The sequence below is a fragment of the Hyperolius riggenbachi genome, chromosome 10, assembly GCF_040937935.1.
Source record: "Hyperolius riggenbachi isolate aHypRig1 chromosome 10, aHypRig1.pri, whole genome shotgun sequence".
Taxonomy (NCBI): Eukaryota; Metazoa; Chordata; class Amphibia; order Anura; family Hyperoliidae; genus Hyperolius; species Hyperolius riggenbachi.
In genome coordinates, this window is record NC_090655.1 from 238,806,905 (window position 1) to 238,823,762 (window position 16,858).

The following is a 16,858-nucleotide window of genomic DNA, read 5'->3' on the forward strand; positions in this document are numbered from 1 at the left end:
GTTGTGTTGAGTGTGAACCCACCTGGCCACCTCACTGCATCTAACTACCTGTTGTGTTGAGTGAGAACCCACCTCACTGCATCTTAAGTACCTTTACTGTTGAGTGAACCCAGCTCACTGCATCTAACTACCTGTTGTGTTGAGTGTGAACCCACCTGGCCACCTCACTGCATCTAACTACCTGTTGTGTTGAGTGAGAACCCACCTCACTGCATCTTAAGTACCTTTACTGTTGAGTGAACCCAGCTCACTGCATCTAACTACCTGTTGTGTTCAGTGAGAACCCACCTCACTGCATCTAGCTAGCATACCCCCGAGATGGACAAAATGGACAAACCAGGTAGAGGAAGAGGTAGAGGCAGACCCAGAGGACGGCCACCAGGCACCGGCAGGTCTTTGGCTGTGCGAGGTGGTGTTGCTGTGATTTCATGCGGACCTGCCCCAAAATACAGTGCTCAGAAGAAGGCACGTGCCATCACTTCCCAAAATCGTGAGGAGGTGATTGAGTATTTAACACAGAACACCTCCTCTCCCGCAGCCACCAGCGCTACAACAAGCACCACATCCGCTGCATTTGACACTTCGCAGGAGTTATTTGGTGGTGGTGGTGAAATCACTGATTCCCAGCCACTACTGCAACAACAACAAGAAGGCGCAGGTACACCACCTCATACGTCTGAGTTAGGTGGCGATAGTATGGACGTAACGTGTGTGGATGGGGATGATGGTGGACCACCTGAAGTTGGTGCACTTGAGGAGGTGTCTGAGGAAAGCGCAGCTGGCCAGGAGGATTATGATGACGATTATACGGATAGCACATATGTTCCCGGTAGAGGAGATGACCAGGGGGACAGTTCAGAGGAGGAGTCAGAGAGGAGTAGGAGGAGACGACTCCATGATAGAAGCAGAGGGAGCTCGTCCTCAGAAACAGCTGGGGGCAGTGTCCGGTGCCATGTATCGCCAGCTATGGCCAGGGAGCACACATGCCCTTCAACGTCAGCTGCTGCTGATGCCACCGTAGCGCCATCACCCCAGGGGGCCTCAGCGGTTTGGAAATTTTTTCACGTGTGTGTCTCAGATCGGAGCAAAGCCATCTGTTGTCTCTGCCAGCAAAAATTGAGCCGTGGAAAGGCCAACTCTCACGTAGGGACAAGTGCCTTACGAAGGCACCTGGAGAGAAGGCACAAACAGCTATGGCAAGAACACCTGAGTAAAAGCAGCACTCCTCAAAAGACAAGCCAAACTCCTTCTCCTCTTCCTCCTTCAGGTGCATCGTCTTCATCCACTTTCTCCCTTGCACCTTCACAGCCACCCTCCTCCACACCGCCTCTTCCCTTGAGCGGTTCCTTCTCCTCTGCCCACAGCAGTACCCAGCTGTCCGTGAAGGAAGTATTTGAGCGGAAGAAGCAAATGTCTGCCAGTCACCCTCTTGCCCGGCGTCTGACAGCTGGCGTGGCGGAACTATTAGCTCGCCAGCTATTACCATACAAGCTGGTGGAGTCGGAGGCTTTCCGTAAGTTTGTGGCCATTGGTACACCGCAGTGGAAGATACCAGGCCGCAATTATTTTTCTCAAAAGGCCATACCCAAACTGTACCGTGCAGTTGAGAGGCAAGTGGTGTCATCTCTGGCACACAGCGTTGGGTCAAGGGTCCACCTGACCACGGATGCCTGGTCTGCCAAGCACGGGCAGGGCCACTACATTACATACACAGCCCATTGGGTCAACCTGGTGACCGATGGCAGCAAGCAGGGAGTACGTGGCTGCGCAGAGGACCGACTTGTCACACCTCCACGGCTTGCAGGCAGGCCTCCAGCCACCTCCTCTCCACCTGCTATCACCGCTTCGCTGTCATCATCCTCCTCCTCCTTGGCTGGTGCCGCCATCTCCTCCCCAGCTACACAGCCCCAGCACCCCAGGGCCTATGCTGCATGCCAGGTGCGACGGTGTCATGCAGTGTTAGACATGTCTTGCCTGAAAGCGGAGAGTCACACTGGAGCAGCTCTCCTGGCTGCTCTTAAACAGGTGGAGCAATGGCTGACCCCGCACAAGCTTGAGATCGGCAACGTGGTGTGTGACAACGGCAGCAATCTCATTGCTGCGTTGAATTTGGGAAAGCTGACACACATACCCTGCATGGCACATGTGCTTAATCTGGTCGTGCAAAGATTTGTGTCCAAGTACCCAGGCTTAGAGGACGTCCTGAAGCAGGCCAGGAAGTTGTGTGGGCATTTCAGGCGCTCTTACAAGGCCATGGCACGCTTTGCAGAGATTCAGCGTAGAAACAACTTGCCGGTGAGACGCCTGATTTGCGATAGCCCGACTCGCTGGAATTCCACCCTGCTGATGTTCTCTCGCCTGCTAGACCAGGAGAAAGCCGTCACCCACTACCTGTATCATTACAGTACAAGGACACAATCTGGGAGGATGGGGATGTTGTGGCCCAACAACTGGACACTGATGCGAAATGCATGCAGGGTCATGGAGCCCTTTGAGGAGGTGACCAAACTGGTGAGTCGCGATGAGGGCACCATCAGCGACTTGATCCCCTACGCCTACTTCCTGGAGCGTGCCGTGCGTAGAGTGGTGGATACAGCTGTGGAGGAGCGTGAACAAGAAGAGTTAGGGCAGCAGGATTCATTGGAGCCATTTACACACGAACCCGATGTTTCCACAACACCGGCGGCAGCACAGAGGGGGCAGGAGGAGGAAGAAGAGGAGTCGTGTGGGGAAGGAGAGGAGTCAGACTCTAATGATGGTGATGATGAGGAAGGTGTTTCTGTGGAGGAGGAAGAGGCGGTGGAAGGAGAACAACCGCGGCAGCCATCACAGGGGGCTTCTGCTGCTCCACGTTCCCGTGGTATTGTTCGTGGCTGGGGGGAGGAAGAGGAGTTGCGTCCCGTCACTGAGGAAGAGCATGAGGAGATGGAGAGTACCTCTGCATCCAGCTTTGTGCAGATGTCCTCTTTCATGTTGTCCAGCCTGTTGAGGGACCCCCGTATCAAAAAACTCAAGACGAATGACCTGTACTGGGTGGCCACGCTACTAGACCCTCGGTACAGGCACAAAGTGGCGGACCTCTTACCAACTCAACAAAAGGCGGAAAGGATGCAGCACTTGCAGAACAAGCTGTCGATGATGCTTTACAATGCGTTTAAGGGTGATGTGGCTGCACAACGCAATCAAGGTACCACTGGCAGTAACCCTCCTCCTCCCAAGTCCACGCAGGCAAGAACAGGACGCTCCAGCGATCTCAGGGTGATGTCGGACATGCGGACGTTCTTTAGTCCAACTCCTCGCCATAGTCCTTCCGGATCCACCCTCCACCAACGCCTGGACCGGCAGGTAGCCGACTACCTGGCCTTGAGTGTGGATGTAGACTCTGCGAAAAGCGACGATGAACCCTTGGACTACTGGTTGCGCAGGCTTGACCTGTGGCCAGAGCTGTCCCAATTTGCCATACAACTCCTCTCTTGCCCTGCCGCAAGCGTCCTGTCAGAAAGGACCTTCAGTGCAGCTGGAGGCATAGTTACTGAGAAGAGAAGTCGCCTAAGTCACGACAGTGTTCAGTACCTGACCTTTATCAAAATGAATGAGGAATGGATCACGGAGGGCTACTGCACGACCGAAGACTAAGTCAGTCCACTCCCCACACACAGCATCTCTGCCTGCAGGCCGCTTGACTGCCTTCTCCGCCACTACCAACAGGGTCCAGGACTCTAGGCGGATTCCTGAATTTTTAAGGCCGCTGCTAGCAGCGGCCGCTACACTAATTTTTCTGGTGCGTGTACATGTGCCCATCCCCCTTCGTGATCATTACCTTGCCGCGGTGAAGGGGCTTGCGCATCACAATGAAGCAATGACCGCCGGCTATTTGAGTGTCTCGGGTGGGGGTGGCACACAAAAGATATTAAGGTCGTTGCTTCATTGTGGTCAGACCAAATTTGATCAGCTGAAAAGTCACTGTTCTGTCATTCAGCTACATCAGCCGGGCAAGCATATGGGCTGAAAAGCCACCATCACCTGCACTCTCGTCACGGTGCGCACCAGTCCAGCACGGCCGTCACTACACAAACGGCTGTTTGCAGTCACTGCATACCTTTCACTGCATCTGTGACTGCACATTATACCTGGCAGTCAGTGCATAACTTGCACTTGAATGGATACACTTTCAAACAATTTAAAAATACAACCATCTAAACTTTCAAACAATTTAAAAATACAACCATCTAAACTTTCAAACAATTTAAAAATACAACCATCTATCATTTTCAAAAAATTTAAAAAAAGGGCAAAAAAACTTGCCCTCCGTAAAACATTCCTGGCAAATGCTTTCGACTTGCTTTGTCTTCCGCTGGCTCAAGGGTCCATCTGACCACAGATGCCTGGTCGGCAAAGCACGGTCAGGGCAGCTACAGCATGGGTCTCAGCAGGCTCCCACTTCTGGCCGGAATCCAACCTTCATTCCCCGCAGTGACAATGGCAGACTTGCCCTCCATAACGGATTCCCGTTAAAGGATTTAAAGTTAGTTCATTTCAATTAGGGCCGCAAAAGGTCCTCCTGAGTCCTGTATTGTTATTTTTGGTCACTACCTCGGGGCGGGCGTGCATGCCTGCCTGCTTCCCTCCTTGCCTGGATGTGTGGTGGTAGACGTTGATCAGGCTCCAACTCCGGAACGCAATACAAGAGGGAGCTCGTCCTCAGAATCAGCTGGGGGCAGTGTCCGGCGCCATGTATCGCCAGCTATGGCCAGACAGCCAACATGCCCTTCAACGTCAGCTGCTGATGCCACCGTAGCGCCATCAGCCCAGGGGGGCTCAGCGGTTTGGAAATTTTTTCACGTGTGTGTCTCAGATCGGAGCAAAGCCATCTGTTGTCTCTGCCAGCAAAAATTGAGCCGTGGAAAGGCCAACTGTCACGTAGGGACAAGTGCTTTACGAAGGCACCTGGAGAGAAGGCACAAACAGCTATGGCAAGAACACCTGAGGAAAAGAAGCACCCCTCAAAAGACAAGCAGCGGAGAACAACCGTGGCAGCCGTCACAGGGGGCTTCTGCTGCTCCACGTTCCCATGGTATTGTTCGTGGCTGGGGGGGAGGAAGAATGGATACACTTTTAAACAATTTAAAAATACAACCATCTAAACTTTCAAACAATTTAAAAATACAACCATCTATCATTTTCAAAAAATTTAAAAAAAGGGCAAAAAAACTTGCCCTCCGTAAAACATTCTTGGCAAATGTTTTCGACTTGGTTTGTCTTCCGCTGGCTCAAGGGTCCATCTGACCACAGATGCCTGGTCTGCAAAGCACGGTTAGGGCAGCTACAGCATGGGTCTCAGCAGGCTCCCACTTCGGGCCGCAATCCAACCTTCATTCCCCGCGGTGACAATGGCAGACTTGCCCTCCATAACGGATTCCCGTTAAAGGATTTAAAGTTAATTCATTTCAAATACACAGCAGGGCCTCGAAAGTCCGCCTCCTGTATTGTTATTTTTGATCACTACCTCGGGGCGGGCGTGCATGCCTACCTGCTGCCCTCCTTGGATGTGTAGTGGTAGCCGTTTCTCAGGCTCCACACCTGATTCCATCTCTCATTTCCCGGCCATTACCCGGGGTCACAAATGACAGACTTGCCCGCCTCCATATGATTCTCGTGAAAGGAATGTGGTGTCATCTTTGCCCGCCATAACTGGTTCTCGTTAAAGGATTTAAAGTACATTCATTTCAAATACACAGCAGGGCCTCGAAAGTCCGCCTCCTGTATTGTTATTTTTGGTCACTACCTCGGGGCGGGCGTGCATGCCTACCTGCTGCCCTCCTTGGATGTGTGGAGGTAGCCGTTTCTCAGGCTCCACACCGGATTCCATCCCTCATTCCCCGGCCATTACCCGGGGTCACAAATGACAGACTTGCCCGCCTCCATATGATTCTCGTGAAAGGAATGTGGTGTCATCTTTGCCCGCCATAACTGGTTCTCGTTAAAGGATTTAAAGTACATTCATTTCAAATACACAGCAGGGCCTCGAAAGTCCTCCTCCTGTATTGTTATTTTTGGTCACTACCTCGGGGCGGGCGGGCGTGCATGCCTGCCCGCTGCCCTCCTTGGATGTGTAGTGGTAGCCGTTGCTCAGGCTCCACACCGGATTCAAACCTCTCATTCCCCGGCCATTACCCGGGGTCACAATGGCAGACTTGCCCGCCTCCACAGGATTCTCATTGTAGCGGTACTGAACAAGTACACAGCAAGTAGAAAATGTAAATTAAAAACAAAACGTAAGCTTTTTAACAATGCCATGGAAAGTTGAGAAGGAAGTCACACATTACCTGACATCACTGAGTGAGGAAGAGCAATCACGCCATGTTGCGCAGTAGTCTAGCATGGCCGTCACTACACAAACAGCTGTTTGCGGTGCGTTACACAGTGAGTTTGGTGTGTCAGTGTGAAGCAGTACTCTAATTACACTCCCTGTTTGATGTATACACATGCAAGATGTTGTAAAGCACTTTATGCCTCCAATTTAGCATTCAATGTGATTTCTGCCCTTAAAACGCTGCTTTGCGTCACATCCAGATTTTTCACCGGGACTTTTGTCATGTATCCCACTCCGCCATGCCCCCCTCCAGGTGTTAGACCCCTTGAAACATCTTTTCCATCACTTTTGTGGCCAGCATAATTTTTTCTATTTTTCAAAGTTCGCCTCCCCATTGAAGTCTATTGCGGTTCGCGAATTTTGCCTGCCCGCTGCCCTCCTTGGATGTGTAGTGGTAGCCGTTGCTCAGGCTCCACACCGGATTCAAACCTCTCATTCCCCGGCCATTACCCGGGGTCACAATGGCAGACTTGCCCGCCTCCACAGGATTCTCATTGTAGCGGTACTGAACAAGTACACAGCAAGTAGAAAATGTAAATTAAAAACAAAACGTAAGCTTTTTAACAATGCCATGGAAAGTTGAGAAGGAAGTCACACATTACCTGACATCACTGAGTGAGGAAGAGCAATCACGCCATGTTGCGCAGTAGTCTAGCATGGCCGTCACTACACAAACAGCTGTTTGCGGTGCGTTACACAGTGAGTTTGGTGTGTCAGTGTGAAGCAGTACTCTAATTACACTCCCTGTTTGATGTATACACATGCAAGATGTTGTAAAGCACTTTATGCCTCCAATTTAGCATTCAATGTGATTTCTGCCCTTAAAACGCTGCTTTGCGTCACATCCAGATTTTTCACCGGGACTTTTGTCATGTATCCCACTCCGCCATGCCCCCCTCCAGGTGTTAGACCCCTTGAAACATCTTTTCCATCACTTTTGTGGCCAGCATAATTTTTTCTATTTTTCAAAGTTCGCCTCCCCATTGAAGTCTATTGCGGTTCGCGAATTTTTCCGCGAACCGAACCTTCTGCGGAAGTTCGCGAACCCGGTTCGCGAACCGAAAATCGGAGGTTCGCGACATCTCTACTTCTCTTTTACAGCTGTGACACTGACCCCAGCAGTTGTGAATTACACGTTCTTATATAAGCCTAATTTATGACTTTTTTTTTTTCCTAGTCAGTGATCTTGTCTCAGCTTCAGTTAACTCTTTCCTGACAAATTTCCTGTCCTTCAGCTCCGACCATCTATGAAAACTGCTGCAGTCTGGAATACAAATGCTGTTTGCTTCCCTTTCATTGCTAAACTGTCACTGTCACCTGAGCTGTTACTACCTCTATACTAGTGTGTATGGTTTGGCATCCTTCTGCTTTCCTGTAGCAGTAGAGCATTGTACCATCTTAGCCATCAGCAAAAGTAGAGAGTTTTGAATCAGGATGATACCATTTATTGGTTGGTGACAGCAGGCCTTGGGCACTGGAAAGTACAAATCCGGCCCTGCCTAATGCTGGAACACTGGTGATTCAGAGGAAACCAACAAGGGTGATGATGAGGTGCTTGCCGAGGTCAGAAGCCCTCTTCCAGCCTGGCATGCAGAGGGATTTGAACTAGAATGGGACTGAGCAGGTTGGATAGGGACAGGACGACTAGAAAAAGAAGGAGGGGCCTGTTACTGCTGCTTTTCCTCCACCCATCTTATTGTAATTCTTTACATATTTGAACTCCCGTCTGTGGTGGACGCGCAGATGGCTTATCAGCCCTGAAGTGCCGAACCTGCTGCCAGAGTTGCCTCTGCTCACCGATTTACGGCACACAGAAGAGACTGCCCTGGATTCATCCTCTTCAAGAACAGTAAAATAATTCCATGCAGGGGACGTGCATGCACGTAGAACAGTGGTGCGACCTGTTGTAGCACGTCCATGCTCAGCATTGGACTGGTGTGTACTGACAGACGGCAAAGCACTTGCAGGCTGCTGGCCAACCGTCTGCTCTGTTTCTCCATGCTGCTCTCGACTAGTGCCTAACCCACCAGATTGCAACCACGTTGGATCAGCCACCTCATCCAAAAAATCATCCAGTTCAACCAAAGCTCTGGAATCCATAAGTGACTCTTCTAGACCCCCAGTAGTGGCTCCCAGTTGTGATGGATTACTGGATGAAGAAAACACAGGGGCCATTTCTGTCACCACAGAACCCACCACTTCTTGGGAGCTTGGTCCCATGGTTTCCTCCAATGCCTCAACCCAATCCTTCTGCACATCTCTCTCATCGACATAGGTGTGCTTTAATTCTGGAGGAGAGTACTGGGAGGAAGCAACCTTGTCAAGATAAGCAGCTGCGGTCGGGTTCTGGTCATGAGGAACCTGGTGGCCACTACTGGTGCTGCAGCAACTAGCTTCAAGCTCCTCAGACTGGGTAGAGGGTTCCTGATCGAAATAATCAACAACTCTGTTCGCCTGCTGCTCTGTCAAAATTTTCTTGCATGCGAACACAGGGAAGACATCTCTGATCAGGGCGGAACGCTTCCTGCTGCTGCTGCCACCCTCAACCTGATCATGTACTTGACGTGATCCACCAACACCACCATCACTCCATCACTCCATTTTCTTTTAGGAGTGGCAGGAAATTACTGCTGCTCCCACTTCATTCTTTTGGGGCCAAAAAAGTTTATTGGGGAAGGGGTATGAGCGACAGAACCAAAGTAAAATAAATCCACCTAACTTGAACTAAAAAACAGATAATAAAGAAAATAAATCAAAAACAAAATAAAGAAAAAAAAAACTTGCACTACACTCAACTAATCAATCACCTAACTCTCTCACTCTGTCAAACACTAAGCCTGTGGCCTGGCTGGCTCTCTCGAACCCTCTCCACACAGCAACTACTAGTACACTACACTACAATCTATCACTCAAACTAACAATCTACTGTCACTCTCTCACAAATACACCTAGCTACTACTGCTAATAGCTCACACTTAGTCTAATTCTCTCTCACAGTCTTTACAAAGACTTTTGTTTTATATACAGTCTTTCAAAAAAACTATTGTTTTATGTTAAAACAACTAGTATGGGTCTGTCTCTCCTGTCTCCAAAACACCAGACTGAAACCCACAAGCTTCGTGACTGTCACACCTCTCTTATATACAAAATGGGTGGTATAGCTGATGATAGGTAGCAAGGAGCTGGTTACTAACGTAGGATTGGTTGGTTTTTATGTTAAGACAGCTTCTGTGATGGGTCTATTCCTTCCTATCCTTCTGATTGGCTTAAAAATTCTGCCTAACAGTAAATGCAGCGAATTGGCTTTTAATTTCCGATGGCTCTAAATTCCGACGGAATTACTCATAGAAATTACGCTATTTTCTGATTACCGCTATAGCAGTTCCTTTCCAGCTTAACGGAACGGAATTGCCAATTTCCGACCGGAATCGCGAAAATCTTAATTCCGTAGAATCCGACGAGCAACCCTAGGAAAAATCCATATCCTAGTCAGTTTAGGTTCCCTTTAAGTTGGACTGTATCATCTAAGTGCATTGGGCCAAATTCATCTGTAATTTGAGTAGTTTGGTTTATCAGTGACCTAATCTCTTCCTCCTGAAAGAGCAGGCAGGTGCCAGTATGGCATTTCTTTTTAAAAACACAAAGACATTCTGCATTGCCATCTGGAACAGGTAAAAGGAAACTTTTTGGACCAGGCCCTCCTATTTTACTTTAGTAAATAAGGAGCCAACATCTGATCTGCAAGATCCACCGCACCCATCTCCTTATACTCAGCAATTGCCACTGGTTTCTCGGTCTGCTCTCTTGAGGTAGTGGCTAGATCAGGCATGGGCAAACTTGGCCCTCCAGCTGTTAAGGAACTATAAGTCCCACAAGGCATTGCAGGAGTCTGACAGCCACAGTCATGACTTATAAAGGCAAATGCATTGTGGGACTTGTAGTTCCGTAACAGCTGGAGGGCCGAGTTTGCCCATGTGTGAGCTAGATAGTGTAATGGTTAAAGTGAACCAAGCACCATTTTTAGCACCCAGGGCATCTCAACAGCACATTAAAAATGCATGCCAATAATGAAGCTCTTTACTACAAAAAAAACTAATTTTTACCTAATTTTACAATTAAAAGTTTAGCAGAGGCTTTTTTACCTTACTTCCATGGCCTGCCGGACCTCAGAAACTTCAGGCAGAGAAGGACGGATGTAATTGTTTTATTGCACACATTAGCAGAAGCTTTCATCAGCGGGGGGTGGGTTCATACTACACTAGTGCTTCATTTAGAGAAGTCACAGATGCTATCTTCACATCTTTCTCTGGAGAAATAATGGGCAGGTAGAAGGGAAGGGGGAAACATGGCAGCTCCTGTAGCTCTTAGAAACTACTGGAAAAAAAAAGTAACATTTGGTTCCCTTTAGGGCTCTGCCTCTACCACAGGAGACCTGGGTTCCAATCTCTTCCTGTTTAGTTAGGCCTCTTTTCCATGGACAGTTGATAGGCAGTGAAATGCCTCTCAAACTCTCATAGCTGCTTGCTGCTGCCTGTTAACTACTTACTTCTGCCTGGTAACTGCTTGCTGAGCACAGAGCTCAACAGTCCATACAAAGAAGGCCTTAGTCAGCACCTATTTAGCAAGGAGTCCTTGGGCTAGATTCCCCAACAATGCCACAGCCTACTAAGCAGTGCAGGAGAAAAGCGCAGTAAAAATGTTATTTGTCTTGTCTTGAGGTTGTGACAGGAACTATGGCCTCATTTTCAATAAATGTTAGATTCGAGACATCCCTCTTGTCTTATTGCAAGGAGCTCCCCACATTTGAGACTGTACGATTATTATTTTTTTTTAATGTTATTTCCCACCTGTTGTGGAAGGCCTATCTGGTTTGCCCTCACCATCCCACAAGCGCCAGTCTGGGCAAAGTATAAAAATTTAAATAGGGGTATGCTTGTACAATAATCAACATACAAGTGATAGCCTTGGTGGAGGAGTGGATTAATCAGTTCCACCACAATTTTCCCACTCGTAGGCATAGATTGTGGCCACCCAGCTGGCTGCAAAAAGCCATCTTTGCCCTCATAAATCTCAAAAGCATAAGTATAGCCACCACCGCTCTCACATAGCTTATAAAATGTCACCCCTTACGTTTTAGCCTTGCTTGGGATATGCTGTTTAATGGCAAGTCTGGCATAAAATAGTGGTAGGGATTTGGCCACTGCAATATCTCTCTGGGGTATGACCTCACTAAATTTTGTTGTGAGGTTAGCCGGGGCATGAGCTTATACAGTTTGTCATGGGCAGGGATACGCTAGATACACTTTGGGAATTGTCAACATAGTGGAGTCAGCCTGCTCATTGTAGTTGCAAAGAGCGGTGTACATGCACATCTACAGTTGTTGGATTATGCCCTTATTAACTACCTGGGAACCGTCTAACGCTGATGGGCATGGCCGCGGCGGCAGCCTCAGGACCGCCTAACGCCGATTGGCGTCAAGTCCTGGGGCTGCAGTTACCTGCCACTTCACGGAACGGAGTTCCGTGATTAGCCTGCTAGCCGCTGATCGCGGCTAGCAGACTGTTTGTAAACGAAAGGGGAAAGAAATCCCCTTTGTTTAAAACTGTACAGCACTGCAGTCCCTGGCAGCGCTGTACGAGATCGGCAATCTCCGGCCTCTGATTGGCTGGGGAGCGCCGTCCTCTCATAGGCTGATGACGGATCGCCGTCCTGTTCCAAGTCTGTTCACGGAGGGGAGGAGGGAGGGATGGAGAGAGAGCCTCATAGAGGCTTAGGGAAAAAAAAAAAAAAAAAGTACAAAGTGCTGCAGCGATCGGACCCCTCCGGCGGCATGTCCCCTTAGGGACAAAAATAGGAGGCGAATCCAATCGCTGGGCTCCTAAGCTGGGCTGTGCAGGAGGCTGAAAAGCCTGCACAGCCCAGTGCAAGAAAAATGAGTCTGGTATTTAGGGGGATTTAACACTGCGGTCGTCAAGTGGTTAAGTGTTAGGCCCAGAAACACTTTGAACTCTTCTATGTTGGTGGGCTCCATCTTCCAGCCAAATAACAGAAGGGATTCTGGGAAATAAATTGCTGCTATATATTTAAATTGGTTTGCAACACAATGTGATGAATTGGTGGTAAAAATCTACAGCCCAAAACTTTTCAGGGGGCGCCGAGATTCCACTTGGCCCTGTAAAAGGTGGGATATTTGGCGCTACAAAAGTTAGCAGGTGACCAAGTGCCAGGAATAATTTCATCTGATAACTCCTGCCTGTGAGGTGGCCACACAACTTGCCTCTGCCTGGCTCCCCTCTGGCCTCTACTATTAGCTGCAGCTGTGGTCCCCCACTGCTATGGCACCTGACTGGTCCAGGTCAGCGGAGTGATCATCGCTCCTCAAATTGCGAGATGGCGGCCCTGCAGACTCTAAGCTGTCAGAAGATGACTCAGAGTCGGTCACAGGAAGTTAAACCCAATAAAGGGGATAAGGCCCCGTTCACACTTCACGCGTTTCCAGCCGCGTTTTGGAAACGCGTGCAGGTGGCCGACACGCACGACAGACATTGCATAGAGTGCAATGTCTGATGTTCACACTGCATGCGTTCCGGACCTGTGCAGTCCGGGACCGCATGCTGCATGCATTTTTTGTAAAAACGCATGGCTGTCCCATTCACTTTTCAGTGATGGGATCAGCCACGCAACGCACACAAACGCAGATGGCGTGCGTTCGTACGCGTTGCGGTTTGTGATGTGAACGGGCCTAAATGCTGTAGATAGATAGAATATAGATAGAAATAAGAGTAAGCCGTGAGGTAAGAGAAGGGGAAAAGTACAGAAGCGTACTAAAAGTTGGCATTGGAAAGATTAGAAAGGGTTAATTGGTTAAAGGGAATGTCCAAGCAAAATAAAAAAAAATGAGTTTCACTTACCTGGAGCTTCTACCAGCCCTATGCAGCCATCCTGTGCCCTCGTAGTCACTCACTGCTGCTTCAGTCCCCCACTGGCAGCTTGCCGACCTCGGAGGTTGGCGGGACGCATTGCGTACATTTTTACGCATTCCCGCTAGTGCAGGAACATTAACACATACATTTTTAAGCATTACTGGTTCAGTGCGTAAAAATGTATGTGTTAATGTTCCTGCACTAGCGGGAATGCGTAAAAATGTACGCAATGCGTCCCGCCGACCTCCGATGTCGGCAAGCTGCCAGCGGGGGACTGGAGCAGCAGTGAGTGACTACAAGGGCACAGGATGGCTGCATAGGGCTGGTAGAAGCCCCAGGTAAGAAACTCTTTATTTTGCTTGAACCTTCCCTTTAACCACTTGCCGACCGCCCTCAGCCGATGGGCGGCGGCAAAGTGGACGCCGAAAGGACCGCAATACGCCCAAGGGCGTTGCGTCCTTTCGGCATGCCGGGGGAGCGTTCGAGTCATTGATGACGCGCGCTTCCCCCGGCAACTGGCTCCGCCCACCCGCGACGACAACCCGCCGGCCGTTCGGAAGCGCCGGCGGGTTGTTAACCCCGCGATCGCCGCTACAAAGTGTATAATACACTTTGTAATATATACAAAGTGTATTATACAGGCTGCCTCCTGCCCTGGTGGTCCCAGTGTCCGAGGGACCACCAGGGCAGGCTGCAGCCACCCTAGTCTGCACCCAAACACACTGATCTGGCCCCCCCCCCTGATCGCCCACAGCACCCCTCAGACCCCCCCCTGCCCACCCCCCAGACCACTGTTTGCACCCAATCACCCCCCTAATAACCTATCAATCACTCCCTGTCACTATCTGTCAACGCTATTTTTAAAAAAAATTCCCTAAACTGCCCCCTGGGGACTCCTGATCACCCCCCCACCCCTCAGATCCTCCCCTCCCTGTGTACTGTATGCATCTATCCCCCCTGATCACCCGTCAATCACCCGTCAATCACCCATCAATCACCCATCAATCACCCATCAATCACCCCCTGTCACTGCCACCCATCAATCAGCCCCTAACCTGCCCTTGCGGGCAATCTGATCACCCACACCATTAGATACCCCGCAAACCCGCCGTCAAATCACCTCCCAAGTGTATTGTTTACATCTCTTCTCTAAACACCCACTAATTACCCATCAATCACCCCCTATCACCACCTGTCACTGTTACCTATCAGATCAGACCCTAATCTGCCCCTTGCGGGCACCTAATCACCCGCCCACACGCTCAGATTGCCCTCAGACCCCCCCTTATCAATTCGCCAGTGCATTAATTACATCTGTTCTTCCCTGTAATAACCCACTGATCACCTGTCAATCACCTGCCAATCACCTATCACCCATCACCCACTGTCACTGCCACCCATCAATCAGCCCCTAACCTGCCCTTGCGGGCAATCTGATCACCCACCCACACCATTAGATCGCCCGCAAACCCGCCGTCAAATCACCTCCCAAGTGTATTGTTTACATCTCTTCTCTTCTCTAAACACCCATCAATCACCCCCTATCACCACCTGTCACTGTTACCTATCAGATCAGACCCTAATCTGCCCCTTGCGGGCACCCAATCACCCGCCCACACACTCAGATTGCCCTCAGACCCCCCCCCCCCCCCTTATCAATTCGCCAGTGCATTATTTACATCGGTTCTTCCCTGTAATAACCCACTGATCACCTGTCAATTACCCATCAATCACCCCGTCACTGCCACCCATCAATCACCCCCTGTCACTGCCACCCATCAATCAGCCCCTAACCTGCCCCTTGCGGGCAATCTGATCACCCACCCACACCAATAGATCGCCCGCAGATCCGACGTCAGATCACCTCCCAAGTGCATTGCATCTGTTCTCTCCTCTAAACACCCACTAATTACCCATCAATCACCCCCTGTCACTGCTACCCATCAGATTAGACCCCTATGTGTCCCTAGGGCACCCAATCACCTGCCCACACCCTCAGACCCCAGCCCTGATCACCTCGCCAGTGCATTGCTTGCATCTATTCCCCCCACTAATCACACCTTGAGACACCCATCAATCACCTCCTGTCACCACCTGTCACCCCCTAGCACACCTACCCATCAGATCAGGCCCTAATTTGCCCCGTGTGGGCTCCTGATCACTCGGCCAAACCCTCAGACCCCCTTCCGATCACCTCCCCAGTGCATTGATTGCATCTATTTTCCCCTGTAACCACCCCCTGAGACACCCAATTAATCACCTCCTGTCACGCCCCTAGCACTCCTATCCATCAGATCAGGCCCAATACAACCGGTCATCTAAAAGGCCACCCTGCTTATGACCGGTTCCACAAAATTTGCCCCCTCATAGACCACCTGTCATCAAAATTTGCAGCTGCTTATACCCCTAAACAGTCATTTTGAGACATTTAGTTTCCAGACTACTCACGGTTTTGGGCCCGTAAAATGCCAGGGCAGTATAGGAACCCCACAAGTGACCCCTTTTTAGAAAAGAGACACCCTAAGGTATTCTGTTAGATGTATGACTAGTTCATAGAAGATTTTATTTTTTGTCAAAAGTTAGCGAAAATTGATTTTTATAGTTTTTTCACAAAGTGTCATTTTTCACTAACTTGTGACAAAAAATAAAATCTTCTATGAACTCACCATACACCTAACGGAATACCTTGGGGTGTCTTCTTTCTAAAATGGGGTCACTTGTGGGGTTCCTATACTGCCCTGGCATTTTAAGGGCCCTAAACCGTGAGTAGTCTAGAAAACAAATGCCTCACAATGACCTGTGAATAGGACGTTGGGCCCCTAAGCTCACCTAGGCTGCAAAAAAGTGTCACACATGTGGTATCGCCGTACTCAGGAGAAGTAGTATAATGTGTTTTGGGGTTTATTTTTACACATACCCATGCTGGGTGGGAGAAATCTGTCTGTAAATGGACAATTGTGTGTAAAAAAAAATCAAAAATTGTCATTTACAGAGATATTTCTCCCACCCAGCATGGGTATGTGTAAAAATACACCCCAAAACACATTATACTACTTCTCCTGAGTACGGCAATACCACATGTGTGGCACTTTTTTGCAGCCTAACTGCGCTAAGGGGCCCAAAGTCCAATGAGCACCTTTAGGCTTTACAGGGGTGCTTACAATTCAGCACCCCCAAAATGCTAGGACAGTAAACACACCCCACAAATAACCCCATTTTGGAAAGTAGACCCTTCAAGGTATTCAGAGAGGAGCATAGTGAGTCCGTGGCAGATTTCATTTTTTTTTTTTGTCACAAGTTAGAAGAGATGGAAACTTTTTTCCATTTTTTTTTTGGTCACAAAGTGTCATTTTCCGCTAACTTGTGACAAAAAAAATAAAATCTATGAACTCACCATGCCTCTCAGTGAATATTTTGGGATGTCTTCTTTCCAAAATGGGGTCATTTGGGGGGTATTTATACTATCCTGGAATTTTAGCACCTCATGAAACATGACAGGTGCTCAGAAAAGTCAGTGATGCTCCAAAATGGGAAAATTCACTTTTGGCACCATAGTTTGTA

At 49.3% G+C, this 16,858-nt stretch overlaps 1 protein-coding gene across 1 annotated transcript in view; it reads right to left on the bottom strand.

Annotated features, from left to right (window-relative positions):
* The window catches only part of LOC137534995 (zinc finger protein 665-like), a 465,617-nt gene that overhangs the window by 85,411 nt on the left and 363,348 nt on the right, over positions 1-16,858 (bottom strand). The window lies entirely within an intron of this gene.